Source organism: Delphinus delphis, chromosome 20, assembly GCF_949987515.2.
Source record: "Delphinus delphis chromosome 20, mDelDel1.2, whole genome shotgun sequence".
In the NCBI taxonomy this organism is placed as follows: domain Eukaryota; kingdom Metazoa; phylum Chordata; class Mammalia; order Artiodactyla; family Delphinidae; genus Delphinus; species Delphinus delphis.
The window spans coordinates 17,424,740-17,441,477 of record NC_082702.1 but is presented as its reverse complement, the minus strand read 5'-3'; the positions used below and the strand labels follow the sequence as shown (position 1 = coordinate 17,441,477).

At 49.2% G+C, this 16,738-nt stretch overlaps 1 non-coding gene across 1 annotated transcript; it reads left to right on the top strand.

Annotated features, from left to right (window-relative positions):
* Positions 1-9,064: 9,064 nt before the first annotated feature.
* TRNAG-UCC (transfer RNA glycine (anticodon UCC)) lies at positions 9,065-9,137 on the top strand. Its single transcript has one exon. It is a non-coding gene; the product is annotated as a tRNA-Gly (tRNA).
* Positions 9,138-16,738: the final 7,601 nt, after the last annotated feature.

The window sequence follows — 16,738 nt, the reverse complement described above, 5'->3', positions numbered from 1 at the left end:
GAGAGAAATCATTCTTTCAGGGTTGGGAGGACTCGCTTTGTGAAAATCCTATTTCTCTCCAAGTTCATCTGTGTTCTTACCACAATTCCAATTTTCAAAATCCCCAAAACATTTCCATTGGAGTTTGAGAGACAAATGCTCAGGTTCATCAGAAAGAGCAGGAGTGGCTGGGTGGAGGGGCATTGCTGTCCCCATGCATCAGACTCACACCTGCCCTGCCCCAGCCCTGCAGGAACCTCACGGTCACGCATAGCCATTGTCACGGTGGGACTGGGAGTGTACCGGCGCTGAGGCCTCAGGCCCTGATGCCGTTCCCTGGGTGGGTGGCCCAAGTCAGATGGGGTCACCCGCCATACGTACTGAATCTGCAATAGGAAGGGGAGTGTCTCCTGAGGGGAATGGCGGTGGGCCCAGGGCAGGGGCTCCATGGCTGAGTGCAGCTCAAAGTCCAGACCTGTGAGGATGGCTGCTTGGTGAGGTGACCTTGTCCTTGATGGGGCCAAGGGGACTGGGTTGGGCTCTCAGGGGTCTCAGCAGCTGCACAGATACTCAGAGGAGAAGGAGAGGGTGGGGCAAGGCAAGCAGGACCATGAGGCTTCCCTCCAAGGGCTGGCTGCCCCACCTCTGTCCTGTACTCTCCTGTGGCTCCCTGTGGCTGCCGGGACTGGGGACAGAGTCTTGGGGTCCCCTGTCTGCCACTTCTTTTGCTGTGTGACCCTGGACTATTCTTCCCCTTGATGTCTCAGTTTCTCGATCGGTAATGTCGGGGGTTGGCTGGATCTCAGGGCCTGGGTCTCTCCAAATGGGTTGCCTTTGGAAACAGCAGGTGGAAACTGGCCTCTTGTAAAAGGGAACCTGGGTGTCAGGCTGGCTGGGAGGGTTGAGCGGGCCAGACTGGAGCTGAAGGCCCAGGAGAGTCTGGGAGCACGGTCCAGAGCGGGGCTAGTCCAGACCCTGCAGGTCTTAGGCTGTAATAGAGGGACAGACGGAAAACCGGGCTGCAGGGTGGGGCGTGGACCCGTAAATGGGTCAGGTGTCCTCAACCCCATGAGCAGCCTTCCTGCAGGCCTGAAGACCTTCCCTCTCGCAGCAGGCCTGAGACAAGCTGTGGGAGTTGGGGCCTTGCACAGGCGACCCAGGTGCCCTCTGACCGCCTCCTCCCAGCCTGCTGCGCCCCCACTGGAATTAGGGACATTTTGCCGCAAGATTCGTGGCAAGGCCATACAGGGGCTTCTGCTTTTCTGCCTCAGAATTGAGGTTGCTGTCAGATTCGTGGGAGCCATAAACCCTCGCCCTATTTCTGCTCTAACTGAGACTATTTGTATTGTGACAAAAATAATCAGAGACAATTGTATTGGTAGATTAAAAAAAAATAATTACGTCCCCTATATTTAAGTTATGTAACTGCAGTGACCATCCAGTTGGGGTCCCCAGGGTCCCAGCTTGGAGAGCCTGTGCTACAGGACCCTGTCTCGCCCCAGCATCCTGCACCTCCCAAAATCAAGAGCAGAATTGATGCCGACAGAAATGGGTCCCCAAGGTCTGGATCACAGTCAGGAGCTTTCCAGGGGCCATGCAGTAAAGATCTGGGGGCAGGCATGCCAGCCCAGGGACCCCAGAGCACTGTAGGGAAGCAGAGAAAGGGGGCTCTGGCACCTCCGCAGGCCCTGGCTCAGATCTGGCTTTCGTGGTGAGCTTTGCCAGCCAGCCAGGCGTCATCTGCCTTCTGCTCACTCCATTCTCCTCTGGGGACTCCGCACTCTTTGTCGTCCTGTTTCTGGAGCAGCTGATTGCCCCTACCAACTCTGGGGTGGGCCAATCAGGGCATCACACTCCCCAGCCACTGTGATTGGTTCAGGGCTAAGCACGTGACTGTTCAGAGTCCTGGAGCTAGGGCTGTCCCCGGAATAGTTCGGACGCTCAAGCCAGTGCATCCCACTTTTGCTTAAGCCTGTTTGAGCTGGGCTTAGTCCCTGTGATCAAAAGAGTTATAATTGGACTTCCCTGGTGGCACAGTGGTTAAGAATCCGCCTGCCAATGCAGGGGACACGGGTTCGAGCCCTGGTGCAGGAAGATCCCACATGCCGCAGAGCAATTAAGCCCGCGAGCCACAACTACTGAGCATGCATGCCGCAACTACCGAAGCTCGCGCGCCTAGATCCCGTGCTCCGCAACAAGAGAAGCCACCGCAATGGGGAGTCCGTGCACCGAAACGAAGAGTAGCCGCGGCTCACCACAGCTAGAGAAAGCCTGCACAGCAACAAAGACCCAACGCAGCCAAAAATAAATAAAATTAATTAAAAAAAATAGAAAGCTCAAATTTCAACAACAACAAAGAGTTATAATTGATGTAACTTCTCTGAAGGGGGAGAGCAGTAGCACCCATCCTGCGGGTTTGGTATGAAGGTGCACGGGGAGGTGCTCGTACAGCACCAAGCAGAGCACCCCCCTAAACTGTGGCCATGGCTCTTGTCAGAGGCAGCGTGGAGCGTGGACGCTTGTCACCCGTGTAAGGAAGAGAGACCAGGGAGAGCCTAGGAGGTGACTTTGCAGCCCGGGAGGGGCCTGGGTCTTGCTGGGAGGCCCTAGCCCACATGCTTGTGGGTGGCGAGAGCAGCTTTTCTGCTGGCTTGGAGCGCTCGCTGGCCTTCTCCATCAGCGCCCCTCCCGCGTGGGCCGGGGCACTGGGTCATAGGAGGCGCCCGCCAGGCAACCTCTCCCCCTTCCCCCTCAGCGCCTGCCGGCTCAGCTGAGCTGGCGGATGCCTCAGCGTTCCCTCCACACTGCTAAGCCTCCGGGCCCTGCGTTCAGAGCTAAGCGGCCCTGAGTGCCCCCCAGCCCCACAACACCACAAGCCACTGTGGCCAGAAGTGTCTGAAGCCCCACCCACTCTGAGCAGGTTTTCTCTCCCCAAGCAGCCTCTCGCCCCAAGAAGCCGCATCCGTCACAGCTGCTAACAGGCAGCGGGAGCCGTGCCACGCTGCCCCAAGAAAGCCTTTTCTCCCTTTGCTGGACTCAGACCACCTTGGTCCTAAACAGCAGTTGGAGCCGAGGGGAAAGCCCCAACTGTCTACCTGGGGGGAAGCAACACGCTCCATTCCTGGGGCTTATCCGATGGGTCCACTGCTCAGGGGAGGAAGGGCCGAGAGAGATGCCAGGCCTGGATCACCAGCTGGCTCCTGGGACTCTTGGCCCCCCAGACTGCATGGTTCAGTGGAGACACCCACACTTGCACACGTGCACGCACACATACACTGCACACACATGCACACTCACGTGCCCCAAAGCACATGCCTTTTCTCCCGGTGCCAGAGCAGAGGGAGCCAGGCAGATGCCGCGCTGAGGGCCTCTGCAGCAGCCCCAAGCCCCAGGCATGCGGGATGTCAGCCCAGGAGACCACCTTCTCCTGGAGGGCCGTTTCCTCCCTGTCCACAGGGTCCCCAGCCTGAGGGGTGGGTCAGATCCAGCATCCGTTGGTCCTTGCAAACATGGGCCCCACCTCCCCAGTGGGACGTTCTCTCTACCTGGACCCAGGAGCCTCACCAGAGGTCCCTGACTTCGAATATTCTTTTCTGTTGTCAGCCCTCAGGTGCCACAGATGTCTTTGAAAATCCAGCCACCCTCACAGGTCCAGACATCAAGGTACAGAGGATACCAGGCCCAGGAGGACATAAAATCCTCACAGTCACAGGGAGATGAGCAGACCCGGGGACACCTGCAGTACAGCCAAGCCCCCGGAGCTCAGTGTGTGTGTCTGGTCGAGGCACCCCCACCCCACCTCTGGGTCTGGGTTATAGGCCCCCCCTGCTTTGGGTCCTAGAGGGCACAGACTGGCAATGGGGCATCCCTCGCTCCCCGAGCTATGACCTGGCATTCCTCTCCCCACAGTGATGACCCCAGGGATTCCCAGCCGCTACCTCTCCCTCCGGACCACCCCCCAGCTCCCACGAAGCCATCATCCAGACAAGTGGACACGTGGACCCTTCCCATCCCCATCTGCACACCCAGGACAGAAAATGCCCCATCCAAGGCACTGAGCAGCATCCCCTCTGCCCCCTGTTGTCACTGTGGGTAAAGGACATGAGTCTAACTGATCTCAGACCAGAGTGGGCACCTGCCAGTGCACTCCCGGAAGACCTCCCCTCTCCACCCCAGTGCAGCCCCCTTAGGGGGACCCTTGTGTCTCCCGCCCATAGCCAGTCTGCTCAGTTCTTCCCTGACTCCAGTGTGGCAGCAATTGACAAAGACGAGAGTGCCCTGGGACACCTGGCAAGCCGAGAATTCCTCATGGAGGAAGGCCGCCCCATCCCTTGGCCTCCAGGCCAGCAGGAGGCCTGGGTCAGGATGGTCAGCAGGCACCGGAGGGTGTGCAGCCTCGGGCGGTTGGCAGGGAGCTTGGCCTGCAGGAGCTCGGGCCCCTGATGTGGGCTCGTCAGGGGGCCCTGGGAGACATCACCTATGCCCCTGCTGTTGGGAGGTGGCACACACAACCTTGAAGTGCCTGGAAGAAAGAGAGGGAGAAGGAGACCCTCGGAGAAGTTGATGTGCACACTGGGGGTTGGAGAGGTATAAGAGGAGTCCAGGTGGGGTTCCTAGAAGGACAGACAACGAACTGGACCACCACCCCTGGCCCCCCATCTGGGCCCCATGGGAGATGAATAGGTCCATCTCTAAAAGGGTCCCGGGAAGACTCTGCTCCCAGGATGTCTTTGCCAACAGGCCTAAAGACCCCACCCCACCCCATCCCACTCCCTGTTTAGAGCAGGAAACTGAGACCCAGAGGCAGACAGAGCTGCTCTGGGTTACACTGTGGACTGTGGGTGTCTAGAACTCAGACCTGCAGGCTCCCAGTCCTGTACTGGGCTCTCACCAGTGACTGCCCCAAACCACGGTGCCTTTCCATCCCTCAGCTGTCCTCACCTACAGAATGGGGGCATTGGGCCAGAAGCTTGCAGATGCCCTTTCTGGCTTGGATACCTAGACACTTAGGACCCATCCCTCCGAGTCTTTGGGAGTCCAACAGGACCCCTTCCTCTGCTCTCACCACTCAGCAACGGACCCTTTTTAAAAGTCAGCTCTGTCAATTACAAAAGTCACCACCTGCCGGCTTGTTACCCTTTTGCAAACAGCACAGAAGATACAGGGCGGAAGCTGGAAGTGCCTCCCAGCCCAGCCCATCTCCATCAGGAGCCCTGAGGTCTGCACAAATGGAGCAAACCCTTCGCTGTCTCTCTAAGCCCCTCTCCCCTCAGAGTCAAGGAGGACAGCCTGGAGTGCGTGAGCCCAGGACAGCCCTGAGCCCAGCTCAGCGATCCCACCCAGGTCAGCCCCTGCCCGCACCGGCCCCTCCCTGCGCAGCCCCCCTCCTCCTACGTCAGCCCCCTGCGCAGAGCCCAGGGACGGGGGCTCATTATCCCATCCTGTCTGCCTTGGATGCCGCAGAGTGACAGCTGTTCCGTGTTTAATTACTGATGGGCTGCAGCTCTGCCAACCCATGAATAGAATTACAGATGTTCTGCAATGCAAATACCGCGGCACCCAGTCTGTGGCTCTGTGAGGTGCTTGCTTTGATTGGCTGGCTTTTTTAATGAGAAAAGTTTTATTACATTTTAAAGAACATTAGTAATGATGAAACTCGTACACCTAAAGATTTATATAGCGTCGCAAACAAGTAGCAGGGAGAAAGGAAGTTATTTATAACTTCAAATACACTGTTGCCTTCTGATTGCATTGTTTTAGGGAACAGGATATTTTGAGCTGATAATCGTTTTAATGATAAATGTGGAAACTCAAGAACCAAAATATCCAAAGCGTCTTGAAAAGGCAAAAGCCTCAGCTAAGATGGGGGTGAGTTGACCTTACTTAGGGGAGAGGGTGGTGGAAGGGGAGCTTGCCCTCCCCAGGGCATGTGGGATAAGAAGACGTTCCAGATACTGGGCACTGGCAGAGGTCAGTCACCTGCGGTGCCCACTGGGCACAGGTTCAGCCTATGGAAATGGGAACGGAGACGTGACCTCTTCCTGTTGGAGCCATCACCACGGGAATCTCTCTCCTCTGCTGGTGTTGAACGTTTCCCTTCAGAGTGATGTGTCCGTGCTCTACGTGACTTGAGATCTCATCTGAGCCGCAGCTGGGTGATAACACAAAGTTTTGAGTCAGTGATCCGAATTCATATATATTTGAATACAGAACGTCTGATTCCACATTTTTCACTTAGAGGATGGAATTTCCCGAGGATTTATGAGGCTGGGAGATGGCATTTTCCTCGCTAAGTTTTCCCTGCAGATCCTTCCCTCTGGGGACACTGCTGAACTCAAAACAGTAGAGCAGAGAGGGTGGGTTCTCCAGCCGGCCGAGGCCCCTGTCTCCAAACAGAACAGAACTGACTTCAACTTAGCAGCATGGGTGCGTTCATCTGTTGATTCATTCCGCCAACACATATTTATTGAGGGCTTACCACAGTCAGGCTCCTGGCACGTTCAGACAAGGAGGATGGAGCCTGCGCTTCCAGAAGGGGTTTATTGGGATGGCAGAGACAACAGAGCAGCAGTACATGACACTGTGAACAGGACAGTCGTGGAGGTATGGATGCCCAGCTCAGGGACAGCAGAGGACAGGGCCCAGCTCTGCCTGCTGGGGGCGGGGGCGTCAGAGAAGGGGCCATCCAAGCCAGCCTGGAGCAGACACCCACCGCCTAGAGGTCTGGGGGACAGGGAGGGGGGCTTGGAGGGCCTGGAGCGTGGGGGTGGAGGGTGGGGTGGGGTGGGGTGGTGTCCGGGAGGGGAGCAATTTGGGGTGACACAGGCAGCAAGCCGAAGTGCCTGGGCTCTGAGCACCTGTGCAGCTCAGAGCTGGGGTTCAGAGTGACCTGGAGGCCATCTACAGGGTGGGGGGAGGAGCCTGGAGAGAGGACCAGCGCGTGTGAAAAATAGTTAGAAGGCAGAATCAGCGTTTTCCGCTTCCCTTCTTTTGGAGGTCAGCCGAGTCAGTGTGTCTCCTGTGCATTCAGACAAGGGCCCCAGCCTGGAAGGAGCAGGCCCAGGAAGACAGGGCAGGAATCGCAAACCAGCTTCGGCGTATGTGTGCGTGCCGCCCGGTTTCTACGCACGTGCTCACCTGTGTGCCTGCCTCTCTACGTGTGTGTGTACATGCCTGTACACGTTTGTGTGTGTGCTGTGCATGTGTGTGTATGTGCGCATGTGTGTGTGTGCATGTGTGTGTGCATGTGTGTGTGTGCATGTGTGTGTGCTGTGCATGTGTGTGTGTGCGTGTGCGTGCGTGTGTGCATGTGTGTGTTTGTGCTGTGCATGTGTGTGTGCTGTGCATGTGTGTGTGTGCATGTGTGTGTGCTGTGCATGTGTGTGTGTGTGTGTGCATGTGTGTGTGTGGAAATGTGTGTGGAGTGCTCTCATCTGTGTGAGCACTTTATCTCTCATGTGTGAGTGTGCATGCTTGCGAGTGTGCTCACGTATGCCATTGAGGATTTGTGTGTGTAAGTGTGTGTGTGTGTGTGTGTGTGCGTGTTCATCACACAGGTTTTTTTTAATAAAGTCTGACACTCTGGAACTGACACAGTCTGACACCACCACCACTGGAGCTTCTCAAATGAATCTCATACAGCTCTGCGCACCGCTCACACCCTTGGGCCGCTCATGTTGCAGAGGCCTCCTTGGTGAGAAGAAAATGGAAAATGAAATCACAGCACTGCCTCCTGGGACTGCCCAGGCCAGGCTCGGGGGGTCGTAGGGGGCAAGAGGGCATCCAAGGACAGTCAGGTGCCAGGGACAGCCTCGGGGCAGACAGGAAAGGTACCCACAGATGCCTGTGTGTCTGTGTACGTGCACATGGATGTGTGTGGTGCAGGTGTGTACCTACATGTAAGTGTGCGCACGTGCACATCTGTGAGGGGTGTGTGTACACACAGATAAGCATATTGGTGCCTGTATTTGGGCGTGCTCACGACCTGTGTTTCCTGTTCCAGGAACACCTATCTTTGTTGACCACAGGGTTACCCAAAGTTGCATCCAAAGAGGGTGGGGATGGGGGAGGGGGGAGGGCACATATCTGCACCTGCCCCCCACCTCCTTGCTGGCCCTCTCATCTGCCAGCCTCAGTGCTGTCCAGGGAACAGACTGTGCTAAGGGCTGGAGAGATTGCCCAGCAGGTGCAGGACACCGCCCAAGCACTCTGTCCCGCGCCACAGGGGGATGGGAATTCACTGCCTGCCCTGAAGGTCTGTTCTCTTCTTAACGGCTTGTTGGGGGTTAGCTGATGGCAGGGCCTGCAGGTACAGGGTCATCACCAGGTTTAAGGAATCTTCCTTGAGCTCTGTTTCACTTCCCTCATCCAAGCTGAAGGAGGTGGAGGGGCTGGGAATGGGGGGGGTAGCTGAGGGGTCTGGTGATTAAGTGGAACCTTCCAACTTTGGTGAAAAGAGCCGGGCGGTGGCACAGCAGCCTGAGTGGGCCAGGGAATGTTGGGAGGGGAGTAGGTGGAGACATGAGTGTGGTCCATCTGCAGAGCGCTTCTCCCCATAGATGCCCTCTTTATCCAGGAGTGGTGCTGTGAGCCCATTTCACAGGTCAGGAAACCAAAGCTCAGAAAGGTTGTGCAGCTGCCTGTGGCCTGCACCGAGGTCAGCTGAGCCCACAGCACCACTTCCTCCATGCAGCCCTCCTCTCCTGCCACTGCAGACAGACAGCAGGGCCCGACCAGGACCTCAAGGTGCTGAGACCTTCCAGCTCAGGGTCCAGAGATGGGGAAACAACCTGGTGCAGACACTGAGCAGCTGTGATATTGCAAAATGCACAAGGTTTTTCTTTGATCTCAGCCCCATCCCTCTTTGCAGAGTTGTCTCTATTTGCTAATTTTGCTCCGAGGGGAAGAAAAAAAAGTTCTTTATTTTGAATTTTAGGAAAACGGTGGAGCTCTGGGCTGCATTCCAGGATTCAGAGGCTCTGAAGGAAGAAGGGCCTGACTCTGGGTCCCAAATTACATTCAATATGGTTGTAAAGGGTTAAAAGATTAGGTATAAATTAGTCCCTCTAAAGTCATTATTGGGACTTCCCTGGTGGTCCAGTGGTTAAGACTCTGTGCTTCCAATGCAGGGGGCCCGGGTTCAATCCCTGGCTGGGGAACTAGATCCCGCATGCTGCAACTAAGAGTTTGCATGCCACAACTAAGAAGCCTGCCTGTTGCAACTAAAGATCCCATATGCTGCAACGAAGATCCTGCATGCTGCAGCTAAGACCCAACACAGCCTAAGTAAATAAATAAATAAATAATTTAAAAAAAAAATAATAAAGTCATTACTGTGTGTGTATATGCATATGTGCATATATAATATACATGTATATATAACATATATATGTGCACGTACACATATATTTGTGTGTATATACACATATATAAATTACATATACATATTTTTCATATCTATTTACATACATAAAATATACACACGTATATGTGTGTATCTATGCTTGTATCCATATATGCGTATATATGTGTGGGTGTATATATAACTTATTATTCCTAGATGACTCAGGGACAAGATTAGTTTTATGGGATAAGCCTAAATATCTCAGTGGTCTTTTATTTCCCCTCGGAAGAGGTAGACTTATCCACTGATGTTCTTTAGTAAAAATTTGAATTTGAGGTAAGGCGATCATCCCAACCTTAGGCCACCTGTATCTTGAAGACTCACAGCATACATCACGGTAAACACAGAATGTGCTTTCATGATAAGCAGTGATTTAACCAAACAAGGTCGTGTTGGAACAGGAGTCAGAGTGACGATTTTTATTATAATAAATAAGGCCTAAGCACCACTTATTGATCACTTCCACTTGCCAGGCACTGTTCTAAGGGCTTCACAGATATTGATTGTCTTAATTAATTCAAGCCACAGAACCTGACATAGGTGTTGTTATTTTCCTGTCTTCAGATAAAGAAGCTGTGCTTTCTTTATCTCCGCATTTCCCACAGACAAAACAAAAATTTTTTTTGTCCCTTATTAAAGTTTCACTGGAATAATGACTCATCAATCTCTTTAGCCATTGACATGTGTGATTCAAAAGTATCCAAAGGGCTGTGAAGGACACAGCACACAACTTAGGCGTGAGATGTGTGAAGGGAGGGTAAGGAAAAGGCCTCATATCTCCCTCCCTGAAATGAAAACATGCAAAAAAGATAACAAAAATCAGGCAAGCCCTGCTGAAACTTAAGGAGAGCAGCAGCTGCGTTTTACAGACTTGAAGGAGTCTCTGCAAGGTGAGACCAGGTGGGCAGGTGGGCAGCTGAGACCAGGGTGGGCAGCTGAGACCAGGGTGAGGTGTTGGCTTGAAGAAGACCCACAGCCCTCCTTCCTGAGTATGGAAAGAAGTGAAAAAAATGTGTGGTGTCAGGAAAGTAAGTAAAGGAGATGCTGGTGGAGCATCACACACGTCCTTTCCTCTCCAGATGAGGCACACAGTGAGCACACTCGTGGGGGACGTGGGGGGCAGTGCCAACCGTGTCCCAAGGGCCTTCAGAGACCCCAGCCGCAGAGCCATGAGCACGGTCTTGGTTGCACAGAGACGCAGCCCTGGGGTGCTTGAAGCTCTCTCTGACCTGGCCATTTACTGGTGTGGAAGAACTCCTTCCTGAACCCCCTAACTCGGAGGGGACCACTAGAGGCATGAGTATTCTTTGTCCCCGAGGACCACTTGCCACAAGGAGGCTGTGCTGAGCCTGGAAGGGCTGAGTCTTCCCACCAGGCAGAATTCCGTGGTCAGGGCTCTTCTCCAACTGCCCCTTCACCACTGCCATGGGCTCAGTCGGCCCTCAGCGACCCTGCCCTGAACAAGAGAGATACACCACACTCACACGATAGATGGAGCACGCCCAACTTGGCAGGAAGAAACCTGGGCATGAGAGTGAACTCAGCCGTATAGCACCTGAAGAAAAGGTGGACGGAGCAGAAAACCATATTGTAATAATATCAAGGAAGGCGAAAAAATGTGAATTTTGAAAATATTTTCTCCGAGAAACAGATGAAGACTTCTTTTTCAAAATGAAAATATTGACTCTAAAAACCAAGAGATGGAGAGAGAATGAGAACAAACTGTAATCAAAATGAAGCTGGAAGTTGAGCAAACCATCTGAGGACACAAATGACACCATAGCAGACTTTTTAAAAGACATCAGCGACAGTAAAAGTCTGGAGAGGGCCTGTGGACAACTGATGCAGTGACACGGAGACTGAGTTTGAGACGCTTTTTCAGGATGCAGCAAAAAAGGACAAGGGAAGTTGGAAGTAATCAGAGAGAAGGCAACATCTTTGGAGACAAGATATTGGAAATCAAATAAGGGTAAGAGGTGTGATGAAGTACAGAACACAGCTAGCAGAAAAGAAAAAGCATTCAAAAATAAAATCGAGGAGAACCTTGCTGAACTGAAGACAGTGTAGATCTGTAGGTTGAAAACATTTATTCTGTACCAGGCAAAACGAATGAACATCAAAAGAGAGCTGGTGAAATGATCTAATCTCCTGGATTAATGAAGAATAAGTACCCACAAAGAGGTCAATACCAGGCTGGCCATAGAGTTTTTCCCTCCACCCCTACCACCCTGCCCTCCTTGAGTGGAACCTTACCCTGAACTTTCAGTCTCTTTCTCTGCTTTCTTGATGACCCCTCCCTTTTCCTGCTCTAGGTCCATCATCAGTTAATCCCAGGTGAGATAAACTTGCACGTCCAGTGGCCCTGCCCTCGGGCTGCTCAGATGCCCCAGGGAGTAGAAGCGTCCTCAGGGACCAGAGGCTGGCCATCCCCATAAGCTGAGTCTCAGCCATTCAGGCTTTCCCAGAAGGGGGTTCCTATCTTCAAATGGGATTTGGACAGACAGAGGAGAGAGACCTGTCCTCCTGCAAATTCAGGTCAATCGATGAGATAAGCCCTGAATGGCAGAAGCCACGTAACTACTGGGCCACATTTTAGACCAAATGTGTACCTTGCTCTCCTGATCCAGGAAGGCCCACTGGGAAATTGCCCAGGTTAAACTGGATGACACCTAGCCGGGTTGCCCAGTCCCTGACCACATACCTATCCTATGACCCAAGGAGAAACCAGCTGGTCTCCTCTGCAGCAAATGTTGCCTGGAAGGATGAGAAACATAATTAAAATCTCAGGTGTTTTTTCCCAAGGGTCATTCCAGCTGGAGAGCCTAAATATCACACAGGGTATGAATGTGCTGCATTTATTATTTTCACCATGGAGACATCCAAGAAAATCGACCTTTTCAGCTTCAATAAAAACGGATTTTCCTGTAGGTCCTTTGACAGCAGCTGCGATCATGAGCAGGGCTGAAACTCAATATTAAACACAAACAACAGAAAAAGGAGGTCCCTTCCCTTGTCCTGTGAGGGTACTGCTACCTGTTTGCAGTTAGATTCAGGAAAGTGTGTGGGGGCCTGAGACCTGCTCAGAGGAGAGGCCCACTACTTCTCTTGAATCCTAAAGGCTCAGGCATCCTCCCAGCATCAGAGGTGGCTGTTATTCATTCATTCAATTCAAGGCAGGTTAGACTAAGAACAAAGCCACAGTAGCAGGCTGCTCTGGAATTCAGCAGGACTGCGTACTGGCATGATTAGAATTCAGTGTCCCCTCCAGGAATATGCCCACAAGTCCCCAGACATCCCACTTTGACTCATCTTCCCCTAAATGAAACTCAGAGTTGGCTATCTTGCCATTACTTGGCTACACTGTTGAGCAAACCCTTGCAAACTTCCTATTCCACCATTTCTCCTGACCATGATAGTCAATACATAGAAGGACACAATGACAGTCAAATGGTAACAGTGCTGCCTTGCAATGGAACAAGGTGTTTAGCAGTGGCGAAACCTGGAGTGAGTGCCTATTAAAAACAAGTGGCTTGACCTCAGGCATCTTCTCCTGCCCATCCCAACCCTGCCACCATGAAAGTAAAGCAATTTTAAAGGTATAAACCAAAAAGGACAAAGACAGATGAGGGAATAGTAGCAGTGAGGGATTTCAATAAATTTTGGAAGGCAGAAAATAGAGGGAGGAGTGCATTCTGATTGAGCAGAGCAGAGAAAGTAATATCAGAGGCGTGTTGGAGGGGGATGTTGGTGAGCACGAGCCCATTAACCACAGAATTCCCAGGCTCAGTATTGGAGGGGATGGGCTCTGGAAGCTGGGGCTGGGAGTGGGGTTTTAGCATGATTAAAAACAGGGAGGGGGCTTCCCTGGTGACGCAGTGGTTGAGAGTCCGCCTGCCGATGCAGGGGATATGGGTTCATGCCCCGGTCCGGGAAGATCCCACATGCTGCGGAGCGGCTGGGCCCGTGAGCCATGGCCGCTGAGCCTGTGCATCCGGAACCTGTGCTCCGCAATGGGAGAGGCCACAACAGTGAGAGGCTCGCGTACCGCAAAAAAAAAAAAAAAAAAAAAAAGGAGGTTGGGTAGTGTCACTGAAGATGGTAGGGTAGGAAGCTAAAGGAATCTGTCCCTCCATCCAAACAGCTATTGAGTTAGCTGGACTTGTCTGAAGCAATCATTTTGGAACTCTGAAATCCAGTTGAACACTTGTAGTTTCCAGAGGAGAGCTTGATGAAGAGGCTGGTAAATTTTGGTAAATTCTCACATTTTATATAGTGGTTAGCATTCTCCAGCCACCAGCCCCTCGGCAGGCAGTCATGGGGATGGCAGCCCACATTCCTAGTATGGCTTGCTGCTGTCAGGATGGACAATGAGGACCTTGTCCTACAAAAATAAGGGTTGTATGTTTTGATTGCTGAATACTGCTTTTGATCACTGAGGGGCTGGCACAGAGGCCAATGATTTTTTGAAGTCCCATGAACTAAAGCAGCTTTCCCACCATGAGGGAATTTAAAGAAAGAGTACTCCCCCCACCCCCAGATATTTAAGAGAATATTTGTCAGGTCACTGAACAATCACAGAGACTATGGAACAGAAATTTCAGTGACTACACACAACAAAGAATACACACTTCACATAAATAGTTTGGAAAAAATCATAAATAGATGACCCCAGCCCTCAACATGCAAAAGTCAGAAATCCCTAAGAAGTGTGAAAATCTGAGTACCAGAGTTACCACATCATAATCCTCAGAATGTCCAGTTCTCAACAACAACAAAAATTTAACAAAACATATAAAGAAACAGGGAAATGTGGCCTATTCACAGGAAAAAAAGAATTTGATAGAAACTATCCCTGAGGAAGACCAGACATAGGAATTATTAGTCAAAGACATGAAGTCAACTGTCTTTAATATAGTCAATGAACTAAAGGGAACCATGGACAAAGAACTAAAGGAAATCAGGAAAATTATGTCTTAAAAAATGAGAATTTCAATAAAGAGAAGTTATAAAAAGGAATCAAATAGAAAATTTAAAGCTGAAAAGTACAATAACTGAAATAAAAACTCACAAGAGGGGTTCAGCAGAAGATTTGAGTAGGCAGAAAAAAAGGATCAGCAAACTTGAAGATAAGACAATTGAAATTATTCAGTCTGAGGAGAAGAAAGAAAAAAGAATGAAGGAAAATAAACACAGACCGAGGAACCTATGGGACACCATCAATATAACAACATATGCGTCATAAGAATCATAGAAGAAGAGAGAGAAAAGCAGAAGAATATTTGCATAAATAATGGTGAAAAAGTCCCAAATCTGATGAAAGATATGAAGTAAACATCCAAGAAGCTTAACTAATCCAAGTAGGATAAACTCAAAGAGATCCACACCAAGATATATTATACTCAAATTGCTGAACCCAAAGACAAAGAGAATTTTTGAAAGCAACAAGAGATAACCAACTGGTCACATGCAAGAGATCTTCATAAAATTAACAGCTGATATCTCCTCAGAAACCATGGGGGTCAGAAGGCAGTGGGATTACATATTTCAAGTCCTGAAAGAAAAAAATGCAACCAAGAATTCTACATCTAGCAAAACTACTCTTCAAGAATGAGGGAGAAATTAAGACATTAATTAAGACATCCAGATAAAAGCTGAGGGAGAACACTACCAATAGAACTTGCCTACAAAAAATGCTGAAGAGAGTCCTTCAGGTTGAAGTGAAAATATACCAGACAGTAATTCAAAGCCATAAGAAGAAATAACACCAGTAAAATCAACTGCAAAGGTAAATATAAAAGCTACTATTATTGTACTTTTGATTTGGTTTGTAACTCCTCCTGTTTTCCTATATGATTTAAAAGGCAAATGCATAAATATTGTAAATCTATGTTAATAAGCATACATTGCATAAAAGTGTAATCTGTGACAATAATAATAATATAAAGGGGAGGGATGAACATGTATAAGAGCAGATGCTCGTGTATACTACTGAAACTAAGTTGGCATTATTCAAATTAGATTCTTATAAGTTTAAAATGTTAATTGTAATCCCAAGGTAATCACTAAGAGAATAACTAAAAAAATACCAAAATAGGTAATCAAAATGGTACACTACAAAAAATCAATGAAATACAAAGAAGGCAGTCATGGGGAAATTAAGGAATGAAAACCATAGAAGACATACAGAAAACAAACAGATACATATTTGTTTCTATTTACAGAAATAGAAACAATACAGTAAATGGCAGAAGTAAATCCTTCTTTATCAGTAATCACATTAAATGTAAATGGATTAAACTCTCCTACTAAAAGAAAGAGATTGGAAGATTGGATAAATAAAACAAGATCCATTTATATGCTGTCTCTACAAGACTGTAGATATAGGGACACAAGAAGTTGAAAGTAAGAGGATGGGGAAAGATATTTCATGCAAACAATAACCAAAAGAGAGGTAAGGTGACTATATTACTGTCAAACAAAATAGACCTTAAATCAAAAAAAGATTAAAAGAGACAAAGAAAGACTAGAGAGAAAGATAGATAGATAGATAGATAGATAGATAGATAGATAAAAGCTTCAATACAATAAGATGTAACAATTATAAACATATATGCACCTAGTAACAGAGCCTCAAAATATGTGTGGCAGGATTGTAGGGATAAATAATTCTATAATAATAGTTGGAGACTTCAATGCCCCACTTTCAATAACAGATAAGAAAACAAGACAAAAGATCAATAAGGAAACAGGACTTGAACAACACTATAAAGCAATTAGAGTTAATAGCCATATACTGAACACTCCACTCAATAACAGCAGAATAAACATTCTTCTCAAATGCACATGGGGCATTCCCCAGGATAGATCATATGTTAGGCCACAAAACAAGTTTTAATACATTTTTAAAGATTGAAATCATATAAGGTATCTTTTCTGATCACAGTGGAATGAAACTAGAAATCAGTAACAGAAGGAAAACTGGAAAATTCAAAAATATGTGGAAATTAAACAACACACTCTTAAACTACCAATGGTCAAAGAAGAAACCACAAGGGAAATTAGAAAATACTTGAGACTAATGTAAACAAAAACACAACATACCAAAACTCATGGGATGCAATGAAAGCAGTGTTAAAAGTGAAATTTATAGAAGCCAATGCATATACTAATAAAAGGAGAAATATCTCAAATCAATAACCTTACTGTACACCTTAAGGAACTAGAAAAATAAAAGCAAATTAAACCCAAAGCAAGTAGAAGGATGAAAGAGTAAAGGTTAGAAGGGAGAGAAATAAAATAGAGAATAGAAAACTAAAATCAATAAAACCAAAATTGGTTCTTTGAAAAGATTAACAA